We start from the raw sequence: 19405 nt of genomic DNA, 5'->3' as shown, positions 1-19405 counted from the left end.
AAAAAAAAAAAAAAAAAAAAAAAAAAAAAGAAATACAAAAATTAAACCCTGCTTTCCTGTAGGTAACCAACCACATGGGAGTTAAAAATGTAAAAGTGCCAAAGAATATGACATTCAGGAAGGGCTAAAATTACATCATTAGTATGAATTGAATACATAAGTGATTAAAAGTCTGAAAAGAAAAGATTTATCAAAGTAGGGGATCATTCAGAGTATACACCCCTCCAATATTTTTAGACATGAGTCTTGAAATGGGTGTTTGGCATAAACTATTGAATTGGAAGTTGGTGAAATGATTAGTAACACAAGGGATTTTAAAAAGCATTGGCAAATCATGAGCAGAAGACAACATGGAGTCGTCTTCTTCCTTCCTTTTGTTCTTTTTTCACAAGATTTTTTTCCAACCCAGTATATGTCATGCTTTGTGATTAACGCTAGAGCTACACTGTCTGTCTCTCCATGCAGAGATCTCTCAGTGAAGAGGAAGATGTAGGCATAAATATATTAAGGCATAAGCCTTAAGAAGGGGGATGCAAGTACGGAGATAGCAAGCAGAGTATCAATAGCTGATTTACTTTGCCTTGAATGGCACCAGGAAGAATTTATGTAGTGGCTCTCTTTGAGCTGGATCTGTAAGAACGTGTCCGCCAGAGAGAGAAAACAGGAAAGTCCTCACAGCACGAAAGTATAAGGCAAATATAGCTAGCCGCTTAGGGTGCATATGATGGGTAGGGGAATGAGTTTGCAAAGGTGCAATGCAGCCAGATAACAAGATTTGATTGTGCAGAAAAAGTTTGTATTTTATGGTAAAGTGGACAGGAGTCATGAAATGTCTTTAAGTAGTACAGTGGCTTGATCACATTTGTGTGTATAAAGCTATCTGGCAGAACTGGGAAGGGTGGATTGGATTCGGGAGAAACTAAAGACAGGGAAACCAGCTGGGAGACCATGTGGTAGCTCAGGTGATTGGTGATACATCTGAAGTGAGGCAGGAAAGATGAATTAATATGTGAAACATGTAGGAGGTAGAATGAAGAGAAAACTGAGGATAGAGAAAAACTGGTCATGAGTGATTTACCACTTCTAATGTGTTTGACGGGGTGCATAGTATTTTCATTATGAAGAAAATAAAATGCAAGAAGGAAGGCAGATTTTGGAAGAGAAATTGAGTTTCATTTCTTATACCTTGAGGAGGAATAATCCATTAGCCAGGAAACTAGAGATGTGAAAATCAGGAGAAGGATTAGGGCTAGAGATTTGATTTGCAAGTCATTAATATTGACTTGACATCAGTCAAGAAGAGAACTGGATTTACACCTAACTGGTGTGTCTAAGGGAGACTTGGACTATTGGATGAAGATGAGGCTGAGATAATTTATGAGGCCTCTTCTGGGCTTTTGAGTAACTATAAAGTGAAAGGAGGAGTGGAATAATATGGGGTAACTGGGAGATGGATGCTGGTGAGTAGACAGAAGACCTGGAATACCAACTCTAAAGTCTGGTTCTTAAGCCTGCCTTATTTATTTAACAAAAACATATCAGAAAAAAGTAATTGGAGGAAAGTTAAGCTCTCATCCTATATTAATTAGAATATTTTACAGTGTATGCAAGAGAAACTAACTTGAGCTAGCTTCAGCAAAATAAGATACCTTCTTATGAGGATTCAGTGGTTCCTCACAGAAGCGAATGATAAGAATGCCATTGTAGGCCGGGCGCGGTGGCTCAAGCCTGTAATCCCAGCACTTTGGGAGGCCGAGGCGGGCGGATCACGAGGTCAGGAGATCGAGACCATCCTGGCGAACACGGTGAAACCCCGTCTCTACTAAAAAAAATACAAAAAACTAGCCGGGCGAGGTGGCGGGCGCCTGTAGTCCCAGCTACTCCTGAGGCTGAGGCAGGAGAATGGCGTGAACCCGGGAGGCGGAGCTTGCAGTGAGCCGAGATCCTGCCACTGCACTCCAGCCCGGGCGGCAGAGCGAGACTCCGTCTCAAAAAAAAAGAAAAAAAAAAAAAAAAAAAGAATGCCATTGTAACTATGAGGCAGACAACCATTGAGGATCCAGGCTCAGCTCCACTGTGTCTACCTCTTTCTGTCTCTCTCCTCTTCCATCCAATCCAGATTTGTTTTCCTAAGATTCTCCTTATGTTATAGTTCCTAAATTGACACATTACAGCTTCAGACACCCAGTGTTACCAATTCCCTGCCACTATTCTAAATCCCCAGGGAAGTTCTGTGGCCCAGAATGGGTCAGAGATGCTCCACCCTGATCCAACTAATTCTGTGTGCGTTTAGAGGGGCCAAGGGTCTCCAGATCAATTAAATAATAATATCTGGGGGTAGGATCCAGATATCAGTAGTTTTTTTACAAGTGTTTCAGTTTGAAAACCAGTGGCTTAGGCTTTGTTACTTTTATGAAAAGAAAGACTGTAGTAGGCATATTAATGTGCCCCAAAAGATATCCATGTGCCAATACCCAGAACCTGTGAAAATATGTTACATGGCAAAAGGGAATTAAAGTTACAGATATAATTAAGGCTGCTAATCATTTGACCTTCAGATAGGGAGACTGTTTCGGATTATCTTAATGTGCCCAATATAATCAGAAAGGTGCTTACGTGTGGAAGAGGTAGGCAGAAGTGTCAGTGTGTCAGAGTAATATTATTGTTGGCTTTGAAAATGGAATAGAGCCGGGAATGAAGGAATGTGGGAAGTCTCTAGAATGTGGAAAAGGCAAGAAAAAAGATTCTCCCAAAAAGTTTCCATAAAGGAACTCAACTCTGCTAACACCTTGATTTTAGTCCAGTGTGACTCTTGTCAGACTTCTTCCAGGACCATATGATAAATTTGTGTTGTTTTAAGCCATGAAGTTTGTGGTAATTTTTGTAGAGTAGCCACAGAAAACTAATACATAGGCACCATTAACCAGCTTTGTTAATACTTGAATATTTGGGGAGGTAGGGAGAGGGAGAGAAAGAGGGGTCAAAGATAATTCCAAGGCTGTATTCCTTAAATACAGATGTTCTATGGTGGACTTTTTTTTTTTGTCTGTCCAATGCCTGTCTCTTCTGAAAATGGCATCTCCCTCTTACTGTTTGTTTTCATTTAGGAATTTTTCTCTTTATTTTTTTTTTCTTTAACCATGTGGTTATACTTGGGTCCCATTCTTGTGTCACATATGCATTTTCTTTTCAGGAGTGGTTATGGTACTCAATCCTACCCAATCAGATGCTTTAACTGTTGCTTTAAAAACTGAAAGTGAGAGAAGAGAAATACTTTCTGTCTGGTAGCAACTTGGTAGGTGTGAGCAACTTGTAAGAGGCTATGCTGCCAAACCAGCAGAACATGACTTTGAGATGTTCTGTTAGAATGACCCTGTCTGGACTGAGAGCCTGAGCTGGAATTTGAAGCATTCCTGTTGCTGGTTCCATTCAATCCTATGGCCAATCATAGAACTACCCTTTCACAACTTGGGTTACACAATAACTTTCTCTTTTTGCCCAATCTACTTCAATCTAGTTCTTGTCATTTCAACCAAAATATTCTGAAAAATTTAGACAAAAAAGAAAAAAATAATAATCAAGTGAAAAGTTTAAAAACAACAATAACACATATACACATCTATTAAGGATGCAAATCTTACTTTTATTAACCCAGCATTTTTTTTTTAAGAACTTGTATGTGAAATATTTTACTAGTGAAATGAATAGGACAAAGTCCTGCTTCCAAGCACTTACAGATCTATTAATCGTGCAAAATTTGTGTCTACATTACCAATATACCTTTTGGCAATAGATTTCTCTACATCCTCCCTAGGCTTATTTGACAAGTGCAAGATAGAAATGAGTTCTAGAAAATCTGATTTGTAAAATATATCAATGGAAGACAAGAAACGTTAAATGGAAGAATTTCGGGATATTCAGATCTTTAAGGGCAATTACCAAATTCTCCCATAAAATGTCCCCATCACAGTTAAAATACTTGCTGGGAGAGACTATTGGTGTGGTCCTGTGGCAATTCGTTTATTCTTAATAAGCCAAATGTTTCTTAATTCCATCACAATTAAAGTAAAAAGAAGGAGAAGTTAGTTTGGAATAAATCACTTCAGGCCCACAGCCCAATTCACTTTGGATTCACTCAGGTGTGTGTTTATTTTAATAGCTGATCTGAAGGCATGTGAGATGCCGCAGCTGAGCAGACTGTAAACAGAAAGGCATACAACTTAAAACCAAGCACGCATGCAGCATGGAATAATAATCAAGCTAGACTCCTTATGATGCAAAATGCCAGAAAACCTCCAAGCATTAGGTCAAAGTTTACACAATAGCAAAAGCCTTTTATTCTGTTTCTTAGAGGGGCCTGTAGAATTCTAAGGTTCAAGTTCTAAGATAGCTCTAGCTCTACCTAAAAAACGAGATCAAAGATGGGTTTTCTTCTCAAGATATTTGGGTAAGTTTGCACAAGACTTTTTTTTTTTTTTTTTTTTTAAGAAAAAGCAGATACTTGTCACCAAGAGTTGTCCGGAAGCAGTGGTAAGGGAATTATTTCTCAAGGAAAGGGCAATTCTCTGAGCTTTAACAGTGGGCAATGGTCGAATAGTCACCAACCACGATCTGGGCTCACACATAGCAAAGAGGTATATTAACTAGAATGCCCTACGCAGGCGGTCTGTGGATGAGAAATCCTTATACCCCTCACTTCACCAGGGCTGAAGAGTACCCGATGAGGAGAAACGACTAGGAAAAGGAATAATGTGTGGTGAGGTATGTATGCGAAAGAGAAAAAGGCTGGCGGGGACCCGCGGTAGCCAGAAGGAGAGACGTGGCGGCCCGAGGGCTGACTACTTGGGCCCGCGCCGAGCCAGGCTTTCTCCATAGTGCGTGTGGGACTGCACAGACGGGTCTCGACGGCTTTTCTGTATGTGTTATAAATAAACCCCAAGAGTGGAAAGCTCCAGCAGGATGCCCTGAGCGCCGCTTCTTCCCGGCAGAAGCGGTGGAGGATCCGCCCCTCGTTTCCCACCCTCCGCCCCAGCTCGTTCCCGCCCCTTCTCTCCTAACCCCGCCCCAGCCCAGCCCCCGCCTCTTTCCACCTCCCTTCCAGTCCGCTCCCGGTTCCTGGCTCCGGCTAGGCTCGGCAGAAATAGGAGCGCGCAGGCGCGACGTGTGGATCGCAGAACGCCAAGTAGCGGAGCCGGACCCGCTGTGAGTGTGGTGGTCGCGCTGGGTTCCTAGCTGGGGAAACGTGATCGGGGCGAAGCGCCCCAGGAAGGATTGGGGTGTGTGGGGGTGACTTCTGTTCTGCGAGGAGAAACCCGTCAGATGTGCGGTAGCGTTGGTAGCGACGCTGCCTGTGGGCGTCCGGCCAGGGCCGCGTGGGGAACGGAGTGCATGGTAGCGGGAGTGGGTGAGGGTGGGTATGACGAGAAAAAAATTGAAGGAATAGGGTTCAGAGGCTGGAAGTCCGCACACAGGCTGGGCAGGACCGCGAGGCTTGCCAACGGTGCTGGAGGGTGTCCCAGCTTCAAGTTCAGTCCCCTGCTTGGTGCCTCTGAGGGACGTCCCAGGCTCATCCCCTCCTCCAGCGCTGCTTTCTCTGGTGCCGAGTTGCTAGAAACCTTCCCCGTCGGAGGGGAAAGGATTTGGAGGCGGTGGGCTGTCGGCCCGGGCTAGTCCCAAGGAGGGCGTGGCGTTCGTGTGACTTTCCTTTACCCACCCCCGGGAATGTGTCCCTCTTCTGGTCCATTGTGCCCGTGGACATTTTAACAAAGGCTATGACTGTTTTGTAGGCAGTGGCGGGTGACAGTGGGAGGGGGTGCGTGCGAGGTCGGTGGCGGTGCGGCCCTGGGGGACGGGAGAGCGGGGGGAGGGGGAGGCGGCGTGGGGGAAAGTGGAAGGAAGAGAAGAGTCTTCCTGCTTCAGCTTTTTCCTTCTTCCTGGTCCGCTGAATTTGATCACTGGTAGGAACAGCCCCAAGAGGGATACGACTGGAAATTAGTGTGTGCGCGTTTGGACTCTGGCTCCAGCCACTGGTTTTTGTGATTGTGCTGTGCATGTATTTTCTACGAGTCCCTTTAGGAGAAAAGCGAAGCTAATGGGATTTGAGAGGAAATAATTGAATGAAAGGATGAAGAGGTGGAGTAACAAAACTTAGAGCTTAATTATTTGTCTGTTGATGGTCATACTATAAAGCCAGACTTTGAAGGATGCGAAGGTGTCCAAGTCAGGGTAAGTGAAAAGTTGGTTAGGCTACTGTTGATTGTTTCAATCAAGAGTGGATTATTGGGCATGTGTGTGGATGTGCTGTCAAGATCTTGGGCCAACTCACTTTAGAACCTTTGAAAATAATATTAAGGATACAAAACACTAGGGCAAATATTGTAATATTGGATAAAGCTCCATATGCTTTCATTTTCAAACTTAGGGACTTTTATGAAAGATAGTATATGTGTTCCCAGGCATAGATGTTGATATTTTTCCTCATTTGTTTTAAGTTAATATAACAAAATAAACTGAACTTCCTCCTCCTCCACCCCTTTCCCTTGATTGTAAATCCTGTTTTATAAACGTTTACTTTCTGAAGTATACTTAAAAACACAATTACCCCCCTAACCCCTACCCCTGCACCAACCCCAGGCATGAGGTGAACAGGATTTCTTCTGGTTTTGTTATGTTATTCTTTCTTTTTCTATTTTCCCAAATTTGGGGCAGGTGGGGGACGGGGAGTGTTAGGGATGCCTTTTCTCTTTTCTAGTGCCTGATGAACTCCTATTCATCCTTCTAGACTTAGCCTAATTCACTTCTCGAAAAATTTTGCCATCTACTCCAGAGTGAATTAATCACACCTTTTTCTGTTAAATTTATATCACTTGCCTTTTTTCTCCATTACTACTAGACCCTCAGTCTTCTATGTTACACTTATACCTAGAGCTGCCTGGCATGTGGTAAGCACCTAATACACTCACTTACAGATATATATTAATAAATGCTGTTAGAAAGGTAGTAATTCGGGCCGGGCGCGGTGGCTCAAGCCTGTAATCCCAGCACTTTGGGAGGCCGAGACGGGCGGATCACAAGGTCAGGAGATCGAGACCATCCTGGCTAACACGGTGAAACCCCGTCTCTACTAAAAAATACAAAAAACTAGCCGGGCGAAGTGGCGGGCGCCTGTGGTCCCAGCTACTCGGGAGGCTGAGGCAGGAGAATGGCGTAAACCCGGGAGGCGGAGCTTGCAGTGAGCTGAGATCTGGCCACTGCACTCCAGCCGGGGCGACAGAGCCAGACTCAGTCTCAAAAAAAAAAAAAAAAAAAAGAAAGGTAGTAATTCATAGGCTGGGCGCAGTGGCTCACTCCTGTAATCCCAGCACTTTGGGAGGCGGAGGCGGGCAGATCACGAGGCCAGGAGATCGAGACCATCCTGGCTAACACGGTGAAACTGCGTCTCTACTAAGAATACAAAAAAATTAGCCGGGCGTGGTGGTGGACGTCTGTAGTCCCAGCTACTCTGAGGCTGAGGCAGGAGAATGGTGTGAACCCAGGAGGTGGAGCCTGCAGTGAGCCGAGATCGCGCCACTGCACTCCAGCCTGGGCAACAGAACGAGACTCCGTCTCAGAAAAACAAAGAAAAGAAAAGAAAGATAGTAATTCATATTGCGTAAAGTTCATGGGATAATACAAGAAATTCAGAATTCTGAAATTATATTTAGTATTTGAGCAGCATTATTTGGAATATGGATAAGCACTGAGTGTGGAAATATGTTCTCATGTATTAGTCATAGTTTATCCTTCTAAAAAGAGGTGCAAAAACTCTACAGATAAAGGGAAAATAGGGATCAGAAAAAGGTGAAGTTTTTAAAAAGGCCAATTTCTGATACTAAAACTAGTGAAGTTAACTATTTGTAGAAAGACACAAATAGGTTGCTGCTGGAATTTAGGAAGTACTGCAAATGAATCAAGTTGCCAGATGGTATTCTCTGAAGGGTGATATAACTAAAACAAGCTGTGACCTAACCAGTTGTATTATACTCCTTTTAAATCTTAAAGTATTTTCAGCCTTTGGCTAATGGGTCTCTTCACGTTACAGTTCCCTGATAGGCTTGGTCTAACCATTTCTGTCAACCTGCGTTTGACATGTCTCATAACTCCGCCAGGATCACTGGCCTTCCGGTTACCTCTGGCTCCTAACAGGAATTATCTTCCCCCGCTCCTCACCTCCAGCCTTCTTCTCCTGAGTGGATTTATGTATTTGAGAAAATACCTTGAGCAGATGATCACTTACTTTATAAAAGAATGGAATTGGTTCTTTAGTTTAAAAATAAGTCAGGATTGGCTACCTGCTTAGTCTAGCCTTCTGTGCATGCAAAGCAGACAGAGAACTATGACCATTAGTAACCCTTATTTTTCTTCATTTTTCCCTTATTCATCTAAATGCAAAAGCACTTTTTAAAAATTTCACTTTTAAAAATAACATTAGTCATTGTTCCCAACACACTTCAAGTTAGTCCCTGTTTTATTTTTTATTTTTTATTTTTTTTGAGACAGAGTCTCTCTCTTTCGCCCAGGCTGGAGTGCAGTGGCGCAATCTCAGCTCACTGCAAGCTCCGCCTCCCGGGTTCACGCCATTCTCCTGCCTCAGCCTCCTGAGTAGCTGGGACTACAGGCGCCCGCCACCACACCCGGCTAATTTTTTGTATTTTTGGTAGAGACGGGGTTTCACCGTGTTAGCTAGCCAGGATGGTCTCGATCTCCTGACCTTGTGATCTGCCCGCCTCAGCCTCCCAAAGTGCTGGGATTACAGGCGTCCCTGTTTTTTTGACTAAAACTCAAAACTCGGGGAGGAAGAGTAGCATCCATAAAACTTTTTTTAAAGTTCTGCATCATCTGTGGACCTACTGAATGAAAAAATATTTGAAACCAACCATTGTGATTGTGCCTTCCTTCTTAAAACGTTCCTCACTTAGACTTCCTCCTCATATTTCTGATTTTTTCCTCTAATTCTTTGACCAGTTAACCTCAGTCACCTCCACAGTCTTCCTAGGGTTCTGTTCAAAACTCTTTTTCTCACTGTATGTACAATAGTCAAGGGCATGGAAATTGGAGGAATCGAAAATTGGAGGCAAGACAAGAATTTACACTCTTCTTTCTGAGCATTAGTTTTCTCACTTGTGAAAATGATAATTATAATACCTGATAATTAATATCAGGTATATAGTGATGTGATGCATAATTACATTTTGGTCAACTATGGACAACATGCATGATGATGGTTTCCATAAGATTATAATGGAGCTGAAAAACCTGGTGACTTTGTAGCCTTTGTAATATCACAGTGCAGTGCATTACAGTATATAGCACTTGATAATAATATTAAATAACTATGCTAATGGTTTATTTACCATACTATACTTTTTAATTATTATTTTAGAGTATACTCCTTCTACTTATATAAAGTTAACTGTAAAACAGCCTCAGATAGGTCCTTCAGGAAGGCAAGAAGAAGGCATTGTTATCATAGGGGATGATGTCTCTACGCATGTTATTGCCCCTGAAAACCTTCCAGTGGAACAAGATGTGAAAGTGGAAGAATGATATTGATGATCCTGACCCTGTGTAGATCTAGGCTAATGTGTATGTTTGTGTCTTAGTTTTTAATAAAAATGTTTAAAAAGTTAAAAAAATTAAATAGATAAAAACTTATAGAATGAGGATATAAAGAAAGAAAATGTTTTTGTACAACTGTCCAGTGTGTGTGTTTTTTTGTTTTGTTTTGTTTTGTTTTGTTTTTTTTTTGAGACGGAGTCTTGCTCTGTCACCCAGGCTGGAGTGCAGTGGCCGGATCTCAGCTCACTGCAAGCTCCGCCTCCCAGGTTTACGCCATTCTCCTGTCTCAGCCTCCCGAGTAGCTGGGACTACAGGCGCCCGCCACCTCGCCCGGCTAGTTTTTTGTATTTTTTAGTAGAGACGGGGTTTCACCGTGTTCGCCAGGATGGTCTCGATCTCCTGACCTCGTGATCCGCCCGTCTCGGCCTCCCAAAGTGCTGGGATTACAGGCTTGAGCCACCGCGCCCGGCCCAGTGTGTGTTTTAAGTTCAGTATTATTACAAAAGAGTCAAAAAGTTTACAATATTAAAAATTTTATGTAGTAAAAAAGTTATAGTAAGTTAAAGTTAATTTATTATTGAAGAAAGAATTACATTTTTTATATGTTTGGTGTAGCCTATGTGGAGAGTGTTTATAAAGACTACAGTAGTGTACAGTAAATGTCCTAGGCCTTCACATCCACTTACCACTCACGCACTGACTTACCCAGAGCAGCTTTCGGTCCTGCAGGCTCTATTCATGGTAAGTGCCCTATACAGGTGTACCATTTTTTATCGTTTATACCTATTTTTACTATATATTTTCTGTGTTTAGATACACAGACATCATTGTGTTATAATTGCCTATTCAGTACAGTAACATGCTGTACAGGATTGTAGCCTAGGAATAATAGGGTATACCATATTGTCTAGGTATATAGTAAGCTATACCATGCAGATATGTGTAAGTACACTCTGTGATGTTGATACAACGACGAAATCACCTAAAGAGGCATTTTTCAGACCATATCCCAGTTGTTAAGTGATGCATGACTGCTAACAGCATATAATGTGTAGCACATAGAAGTACTCTTAAAATGTTAGCTGTTGTTATTTATGTCTGCTTGTCTGCTGTTTCTTGTGAGCTCCCATTATTTCAGTAGCAATTAACTTCAGAATGTGGATGTATTGATATTTCCCACCCTGTTTGAGCTCCAGTTCTGTATTTGTAGATAACTCCCATGTATTTCCAACGGGTTGCTTAGCACAGTGGTTCTCAAACTTCAGCATGTACAATAACCACAAGATGCATAGATTTCTGGACCCCGTACCCAAAGTTTGTGATGTCTAGGATAGAATCTAAGAATTTCCATTTCTGATAAGTTCATAAATGATGGCGATTCTACTGTCCCTGGGAAAACATTGAGTGGCATTTATCTATATGGCATTCAGACAAGTTGGTGGAGAGGAAGGGAGAGGAGACCAAAAGACCAAAAATTTATAAAAATTAAGAACAGAGTGCACTTGAAGCTGGTAGTGCTTTTTGTTTGTTTGTTTGTTTAAATTGAGATGGAGTCTCGCTCTGTTGCCCAGGCTAGAGTGCAGTGGCGCTATCTCGGCTCACTGCAAACTCCGCCTCCCGGGTTCACGCCATTCTCCTGCCTCAGCCTACCGAGTAGCTGGGACTACAGGTGCCCACCACCATGCCCAGCTAATTTTTTTTGTATTTTTAGTAGAGACGGGGTTTCACCATGTTAGCCATGTGGTCTCGATCTCCTGACCTCGTGATCCGCCTGCCTCGGCCTCCCAAAGTGCTGGGATTACAGGCGTGAGCTACCACGCCCGGCCGGTAGTGCTTTTAAGACTGGAGTTTAGAGTGTCCTCTAAAATGTGGAGAGGATAAGACTGACGGAAGATGCTTGGATTTCCTGACCACAAGGTTTTCTTTTGTTTTTGGTGTGTTTCAGGTGCAGATTGTTGGTTTAATTATACTTCTCAGTTAGTATTATATTATCATTGTTATGACCAGGAGAACATATCACAGGTATTTGTTTGTTTGTTTGTTTTTTGAGACAGGGCCTTTCTCATGCCCAGACCGGAGTGTAGTGGCACAAACACGGCTCACTGAAGCCTCAACCTCCTGGGCTCAAGCAATCCTCCCACCTCAGCTTCCTGAGTAGCTGAGACAACAAGTGTGTGCCACTATGCCCAGCTAATTTTTAAATTAAAAATTTTTTTTTGAGATGAGGTCTTACTATATTGCCCAGGCTGGTCTCAAACCTGGGCTCAAGTGATCTTACCACCTCAGCCTCCCAAAGCGGTGCGATTACAGGCGTGAGCCACCATACTCAGACATAGAGGTAATGGTTCTTAATCTGGTGTGTGCATCAGACTGTCGTAGGGAGCTGTCTCAAACAATACACTTAAGTTTAGTGCCCCTCCCCACAGTATTGACTCATAAAATCTGGATTTCAGGGTGTGGGATCTAGGCATGAAAAAATTCCCTGGTTAAGAGTCATGTCTTCAGCAATGGTGGGCAGAATATGGAAGCACTGAAAATAAAAGTTCTATTGGTAAATTGTTGGTGAAAGGAGAATAGAAGAAAAAGACTGGAGTTTGAAGATTTTTAGAGTTCAAGAAAATGGGAGTATGTAAAAGAGAGGTGAAAAGCCTGCTGGAGTCAAGGAGCGATTGAATGTGTAATGTTATGAACATATAATTGATGGAATACGGTACTGGAGCAGGAGAGAATGGAATTAGTGGGTACCATAAAAGAGAGGAGAAAAGAGTGGAAAAAAGCAAATTTAAAGCTGGAAGTGGGAGAAGCTGAAAGAACTCTCTTTAAGGAAGGTTTGTTTGCACACTACTGTTCTTCAGTGGAACTTAAGTAGTCTTGAACTCTTAAGTAAAATGGATTTTTTCAAGTTTAATAATGCTAGCAAATAAATCAATAATTTCAACTGTTCCAGCTACCACTAATGGCTACAAGTGTATTTTTCTTCAACTTAGCTCGAATAATTATTTTTTTGAAATTAAGTCTAGACATGCTGTGTTGTAATGTTATTGCCCTAGCCCTTGCCGTAAGACTGCCATATCATAAGTTTCATATGATTTTCATTCCGTTATTCAACAAGTATTTGTATGATTGTCAATGACCATACATTCTTCTAAACACTGAGGATATAGCAGTATATAAAACAGTTGTATTTTATTAGAAATTTCTGCCTTTGAGGCGCTTGCATCGTATTTGAGGGAGGCAGATAATAAAGTAAATGAGTAAAATATAAGAAATGTGAGATATATATAATTTTGTATACATATACACATAAATATATATATATGTTAAGTGACATGGTGCTGCATTCTTTGGAGAAATACAAAGCAGGGAAGGTGAATGGGGGGACCCATAGGTATTCATCTATAGGTGAATAGAGCATGTTGGAGGGAGGTAATCAGGGAAGACTTCACTGTCAGCAAAGACTTGTAGAAGATAAGAAAACCATTTATTTGGAGGAAGAGCTTCCTAAGCACAGGGAACAACAATTGTAAAAGTCTGGAGGTGGGTTCTTTTTGAGACCTTTTAGCTAAAAATAGCAAAATAGTTTTTGCAGCTGGAGTAGCATGAATAGAAGGGGTGAATAATAAGGCATAGAGTCAGATAAGCAAGAAGGATTGTGGGAATGGTGGGAAGATTGCAAGAGGAGAAATTTCTGAGTGGGAAGATCAGGAACTACGTACTGGCTGTGTTGAGTTTGAGATGATTATTTGATACTCCAGGTAGAACTCATGGGATAGGTATGGGTAAACAGGAAACTCTAGGAATGAATCACAACATTTTAAGGGAAGAGAAGGGGTCATTCCTTTGCTTTGTTTTTAAATTTAAAAACTTTAGTTTTTAGAGCAGTGTTAGGTTCATGGAAAAATTACAAGGAAAGTACAGAGAGTTCTCACATGCCCCCTCCTCACATACACAACCTCCTGCACTGTCAGGACATCCTGTACCACAGTGGTAACATTTGTTGCAGTTCATGAACCTCCATTGACATACCATAATCACCTAAAGCTAATTGTCTATATTATGGCTCACTCTTGGTATTGTACATTTTATGGATTTGGACGAATGTATAACATATCCACTATTGTATTAATATTATGATATGATATAGTTTCACTACCCCCCAAATTCTCTGTGTTCTGCCTTTTCAACTGCCCTTCCTTCCAGCCCCTGGAAGCCACTGATCCTTCTACTGTCTCCATAGTTTTTCCTTTTTCAAAATGTCATATAGTTGGAATTATAAAATATGCAGCTTTTTCATATTGGTTTCTTTCACCTAGTAACGTTCTTGTAAGCTTCCTGCATGTTTTTATAGCTGCATGGTTTAATAGCTTATTTCTTTTTAGTGCTTAATGATACTCCATTGGATGTACTACAGTTTATTCATTCACCTACTAAGAAATATCTTGGTTGCTTCCAAGTTGCAGTAATTATAAATAAAGCTATTATAAATATCTGTGTGCAGTATTTTATGTGGACATAGATTTTCAATTCATTTGAATACAAAGGAGCTCAATTGCTGGATCATATGGTGAGAATATAGTAGTCCCCCTCCCCATCCATGGTTTCACTTTCTACATTTCCAGTTACCAAAGGTCAACTATGGTCTGAAAATGTTAAATGGAGAATTCCAGAAATAAATGTCATAAGTTTTAAATTTTGTGCCATTTTGACATGATGAAATCTCGCACCAGCCTACCACATTCTGCCTAAGACATGAATCATCCCTTTATCCAGTGTATCCATGCCGTATATGCCTTTCGCCCATTAGTCGCTAAGTAGCCATCTGGGTTGTCAGATCAAAAAAACATAGCGTATATAGGAGTTGGTACTATCCAAGATTTCAGGCATCCTTTGGGGTCTTGGAATGTATTCCCCATGGTTAAAGGAGGACTACTTTTATGTTTAGTTTTGCAAGAAATTGACAAAGTGTCTTCCAAAGTAACTTACCACTTTTAATCCCATCAGCAATGGATGAGTTTCTGTTGCTCCACATCCTTGCCAGCATTTGGTGTTGTCAGTGTTCTGTATTCTGGCCATTTTAATAGATGTGTAGTGCCAGCTCATTGTTGTTTTAACTTGCAATTCCCTAATGACATACGATGTTGGGCTTTCCATATGTTTATTTGCCATCTGTATCCATCTGTATATCTTCTTTGGTGAGGTGTCCACATATTTAGTCCATTTTCTTTTTTTTTTTTTTTTTTTTTTTTTTTTTTGAGACGGAGTCTCGCTCTGTCACCCAGGCTGGAGTGCAGTGGCCGGATCTCAGCTCACTGCAAGCTCCGCCTCCAGGGTTTAGGCCATTCTCCTTTCTCAGCCTCCCGAGTAGCTGGGACTACAGGCGCCCGCCACCTTGCCCGGCTAGTTTTTTGTATTTTTTAGTAGAGGCGGGGTTTCACCGTGTTAGCCAGGATGGTCTCGATCTCCTGACCTCGTGATCCGCCCGTCTCGGCCTCCCAAAGTGCTGGGATTACAGGCTTGAGCCACCGCGCCCGGCCCCATTTTCAAATCAGGTTTTTTTTTTTGTTTCTCATTGCTGAGTTTTAAGAATTGTTTGTATATTTTGGATAATAGTACTTTATATGTTATGTCTTCTGCAAATATTTTCTCACAGTCTGTGGCTTGACTTCTCATATTCTTGACAGTGTATTTTGCTGAGTAGAAGTTTATAATATTAAATCAAGCTTACCCATCCTTTCATGAATCATACTTTTGGTGTTATGACTAAAAACTCATTACCATATCAGAGGTCATGTAGATTTTTCCCTATGTTCTGGGAGTTTTATAGTTTTGTATTTTACATTTAGGCCTATGATCCATTTTGAGATTTTTTTATGAATGGTATAAGGCCACATCTAGATTCATTTTTTTTTGTATGTGGATGTCCAGTTGTTCCAGCATCATTTGTTGAAAAGTCTGTCTTCATTGTTTTGCCTTCGCTCCTTTGTCAAAGATCAGTTGACGATGTGGATATATCTCTCTATTCTGTTACATTTATCTGTTTGTCCATTCTTTGGCACTGTCTTTATTACTGTAGTTTAATAGTAATTATTGAAATTAGGTAGTGGCAGTCCACCAACTTTGTTGTTCTGCAATATTGCCTTGGCTATTCTGTATCTGCTGCCTCTCCATATAAACTTTACAATCAGTTGTTTTTTTTTTTTTTTTTTTTTTTTTTTTTTTTTTTTTTTTTTTTTTGAGATGGAGTCTCGCTCTGTCGCCCAGGCTGGAGTGCAGTGGCCGGATCTCAGCTCACTGCAAGCTCTGCCTCCCGGGTTCCCGCCATTCTCCTGCCTCAGCCTCCCGAGTAGCTGGGACTACAGGCGCCCACAACCGCGCCCGGCTAATTTTTTTGTATTTTTAGTAGAGATGAGGTTTCACCGTGGTCTCGATCTCCTGACCTTGTGATCCGCCCGCCTCGGCCTCCCAAAGTGCTGGGATTACAGGCGTGAGCCACCGCGCCCGGCCAATCAGTTGTTTTTTAAAAAAATTCACAAAATCACTTGCTGGGATTTTGATTGGGGTTGCATTGAATTTGTAGATCAAGTTGGAAAGAGCTGATATCTTGAGACTACTGAGTCTTCCTATCCATGAACATGGGATATCTTTCCATTTATTTAGTCTTGATTTTTTTCACCAGAGTTTTGTGGTTTTCCCAGTGGAGATCTTGCTCATCACTGATATATAGGAAAAGAATTGACTTTTATTTATTAACCTTGTATCCTGTAACCTTACTATTATCACTTATTAGTTCCAGGAGATTTTCTTTTATTTATTTATTTATTTATTTATTTATTATTATTCTTTAAGTTCTAGGGTACATGTGCACAATGTGCAGGTTTGTTACATATGTATACATGTGCCATGTTGGTGTGCTGCACCCATTAACTCATCATTTACATTAGGTATATCTCCTAATGCTATCCTTCCCTCCTCCCCCCACCCCAAAACAGGCCACGGTGTGTGATGTTCCCCTTCCTGTGTCCAGGTGTTCTCATTGTTCAATTCCCACCTATGAGTGAGAACATGTGGTGTTTGGTTTTCTGTTCTTGCAATAGTTTGCTGAGAATGATGGTTTCCAGCTGCATCCATGTCCCTACAAAGGACATGAACTTATCCTTTTTTATGCCTACATAGTATTCCATGGTGTATACATGCTATATTTTCTTACTCCAGTCTGTCATTGATGGACATTTGGGTTGGTTGTAAGTCTTTGCTATTGTGAATAGTGCCGCAATAAACATATGCGTGCACGTGTCTTTATAGCAGCATGATTTATAATCCTTCAGGTATATACCTAGTAATGGGATGGCTGGGTCAAATGGTATTTCTAGTTCTAGATCCTTGAGGAATCGCCATGCTGTCTTCCACAACAACTGAACTAGTTTACGGTCCCACCAACAGTGTGAAAGTGTTCCTATTTCTCCACATTCTCTCCAGCACCTGTTGTTTCCTGACTTTTTAATGATCGCCATTCTAACTGCTGTGAGATGGTATCTCATTGTGGTTTTCATTTGCATTTCTCTGATGGCCAGTGATGATGAGCATTTTTTCATGTATCTGTTGACTGCATAAGTGTCTGTTCATATCCTTTGCCCACTTTTTGATGGGGTTGATTTTTTTTCTTGTAAATTTCTTTGAGTTCTTTGTAGGTTCTGGATATTAGCCCTTTGTAGATGAGTAGATTGCAAAAATTTTCTCCCATTCTGTAGGTTGCCTGTTCACTCTGATGGTAGTTTCTTTTGCTGTGCAGAAGCTCTTTAGATTAATTAGATCCCATTTGTCAATTTTGGCTTTTGTTGCCGTTGCTTTTGGTGTTTTAGACATGAAGTCCTTGCCCATGCCTATGTCCTGAATGATATTGCCTAGGTTTTCTTCTAGGGTTTTTATGGTTTTAGGTCTAACATTTAAGTCTCTAATCCATCTTGAATTAATTTTTTTTTAAGGTGTAAGGAAGGGATCCAGTTTCAGCTTTCTACATATGGCTAGCCAGTTTTCCCAGCACCATTTATTAAATAGGAATCCTTCCCCCATTTCTTGTTTTTGTCAGGTTTGTCAAAGATCAGATGGTTGTAGATGTGTGATATTATTTCTGAGGGCTCTGTTCTGTTCCATTGGTCTATATCTCTGTTTTGGTACCAGTATCATGCTGTGTTGGTTACTGTAGCCTTGTAGTGTAGTTTGAAGTCAGGTAGCGTGATGCCTCCAGCTTTGTTCTTTTTGCTTAGGATTGTCTTGGCAATGCAGGCTCTTTTTTGGTTCCATATGAACTTTAAAGTAGTTTTTTCCAATTCTGTAAGAAAGTCATTGGTAGCTTAATGAGGATGGCATTGAATCTACAAATTACCTTGGGCAGTATGGCCATTTTCATGATAATGATTCTTCCTATCCATGAGCATGGAATGTTCTTCCATTTGTTTGTGTCCTCTTTTATTTCATTGAGCAGTGGTTTGCAGTTCTCCTTGAAGAGGTCCTTCACATCCCTTGTAAAGTTGGATTCCTAGGTATTTTATTCTATTTGAAGCAATTGTGAATGGGAGTTCACTCATGATTTGTCTCTCTGTTTGTCTGTTATTGGTGTATAAGAATGCTTGTGATTTTTGCACATTGATTTTGTATCCTGAGACTTTGCTGAAGTTGCTTATCAGCTTAAGGAGATTTGGGCTGAGACGATGGGGTTTTCTAAATATACAATCATGTCATCTGCAAACAGGGACAATTTGACTTCCTCTTTTCCTAGTTGAATACCCTTTATTTCTTTCTCCTTCCTGATTGCCCTAGCCAGAACTTCCAACACTATGTTGAATAGGAGTGGTGAGAGAGGGCATCCCTGTCTTGTGCCAGTTTTCAAAGGGAATGCTTCCAGTTTTTGCCCATTCAGTATGATATTGGCTGTGAGTTTGTCATAAATAGCTCTTATTGTTTTGAGATATGTTCCATCAATACCGAATTTATTGAGAGTTTTTAGCATGAAGGGCTGTTGAATTTTTTCAAAGACCTTTGCTGCATCTATTGAGATAATCATGTGGTTTTTGTCTTTGGTTCTGTTTATATGCTGAATTATGTTTATTGATTTGCATATATTGAACCAGCCTTGCATCCCAGGGATGAAGCCCATTTGATCATGGTGGATAAGCTTTTTGATGTGCTGCTGGATTCAGTTTGCCAGTATTTTATTGAGGATTTTTGCATCGATGTTCATCAGGGATATTGGTCTAAAATTCTCTTTTTTTTGTTGTGTCTCTGTCAGGCTTTGGTATCAGGATGATGTTAGCCTCATAAAATGAGTTAGTGGGGATTCCCTCTTTTTCTTTTTTTTTTTTTTTTTTTGAGACAGAGTCTCGCTCTGCCGCCCAGGCTGGAGTGCAGTGGCGTGATCTTGGCTCACTGCAAGCTCCGCCTCCCGGGTTCATGCCATTCTCCTGCCTCAGCCTCCGGAGTAGCTGGGACTACAGGCGCCCGCCACCTCGCCCGGCTAGTTTTTTTTTGTATTTTTTAGTAGAGACGGGGTTTCACCGTGTCAGCCAGGATGGTCTCGATCTCCTGACCTCGTGATCCGCCCGTCTCGGCCTCCCAAAGTGCTGGGATTACAGGCTTGAGCCACCGCGCCCGGCCGATTCCCTCTTTTTCTATTGATTGGAATAGTTTCAGAAGGAATGGTGCCAGCTTGTCCTTGTACCTCTGGTAGAATTCAGCTGTGAATCCGTCTGGTCCTGGACTTTTTTTGGTTGGTAGACTATTTTTTTTTTTTTTTTTTTTTTTTTTTTTTTTT

The 19405-nt window shown here is 41.3% G+C and overlaps 1 protein-coding gene across 5 annotated transcripts in view; it reads left to right on the top strand.

The window, feature by feature from the left end:
• The first annotated feature begins 5081 nt into the window (after positions 1–5081).
• PRRG1 (proline rich and Gla domain 1) overlaps positions 5082–19405 on the top strand; it is a 109028-nt gene continuing 94704 nt past the window's right edge. For 3 of the 5 annotated variants that reach the window (XM_025371958.1, XM_025371959.1, XM_025371962.1), the window contains exon 1: positions 5082–5202. The gene's annotated coding sequence lies outside the window, so the exon portion shown is untranslated. Of the gene's footprint in view, positions 5277–19405 lie in introns of all 5 variants that reach the window. The other 2 variants (XM_025371960.1, XM_025371961.1) reach the window with 1 other exon arrangement.

The sequence above is a fragment of the Theropithecus gelada genome, chromosome X, assembly GCF_003255815.1.
Source record: "Theropithecus gelada isolate Dixy chromosome X, Tgel_1.0, whole genome shotgun sequence".
NCBI lineage: Eukaryota > Metazoa > Chordata > Mammalia > Primates > Cercopithecidae > Theropithecus > Theropithecus gelada.
This window is presented reverse-complemented; position numbering and strand designations above follow the sequence as displayed.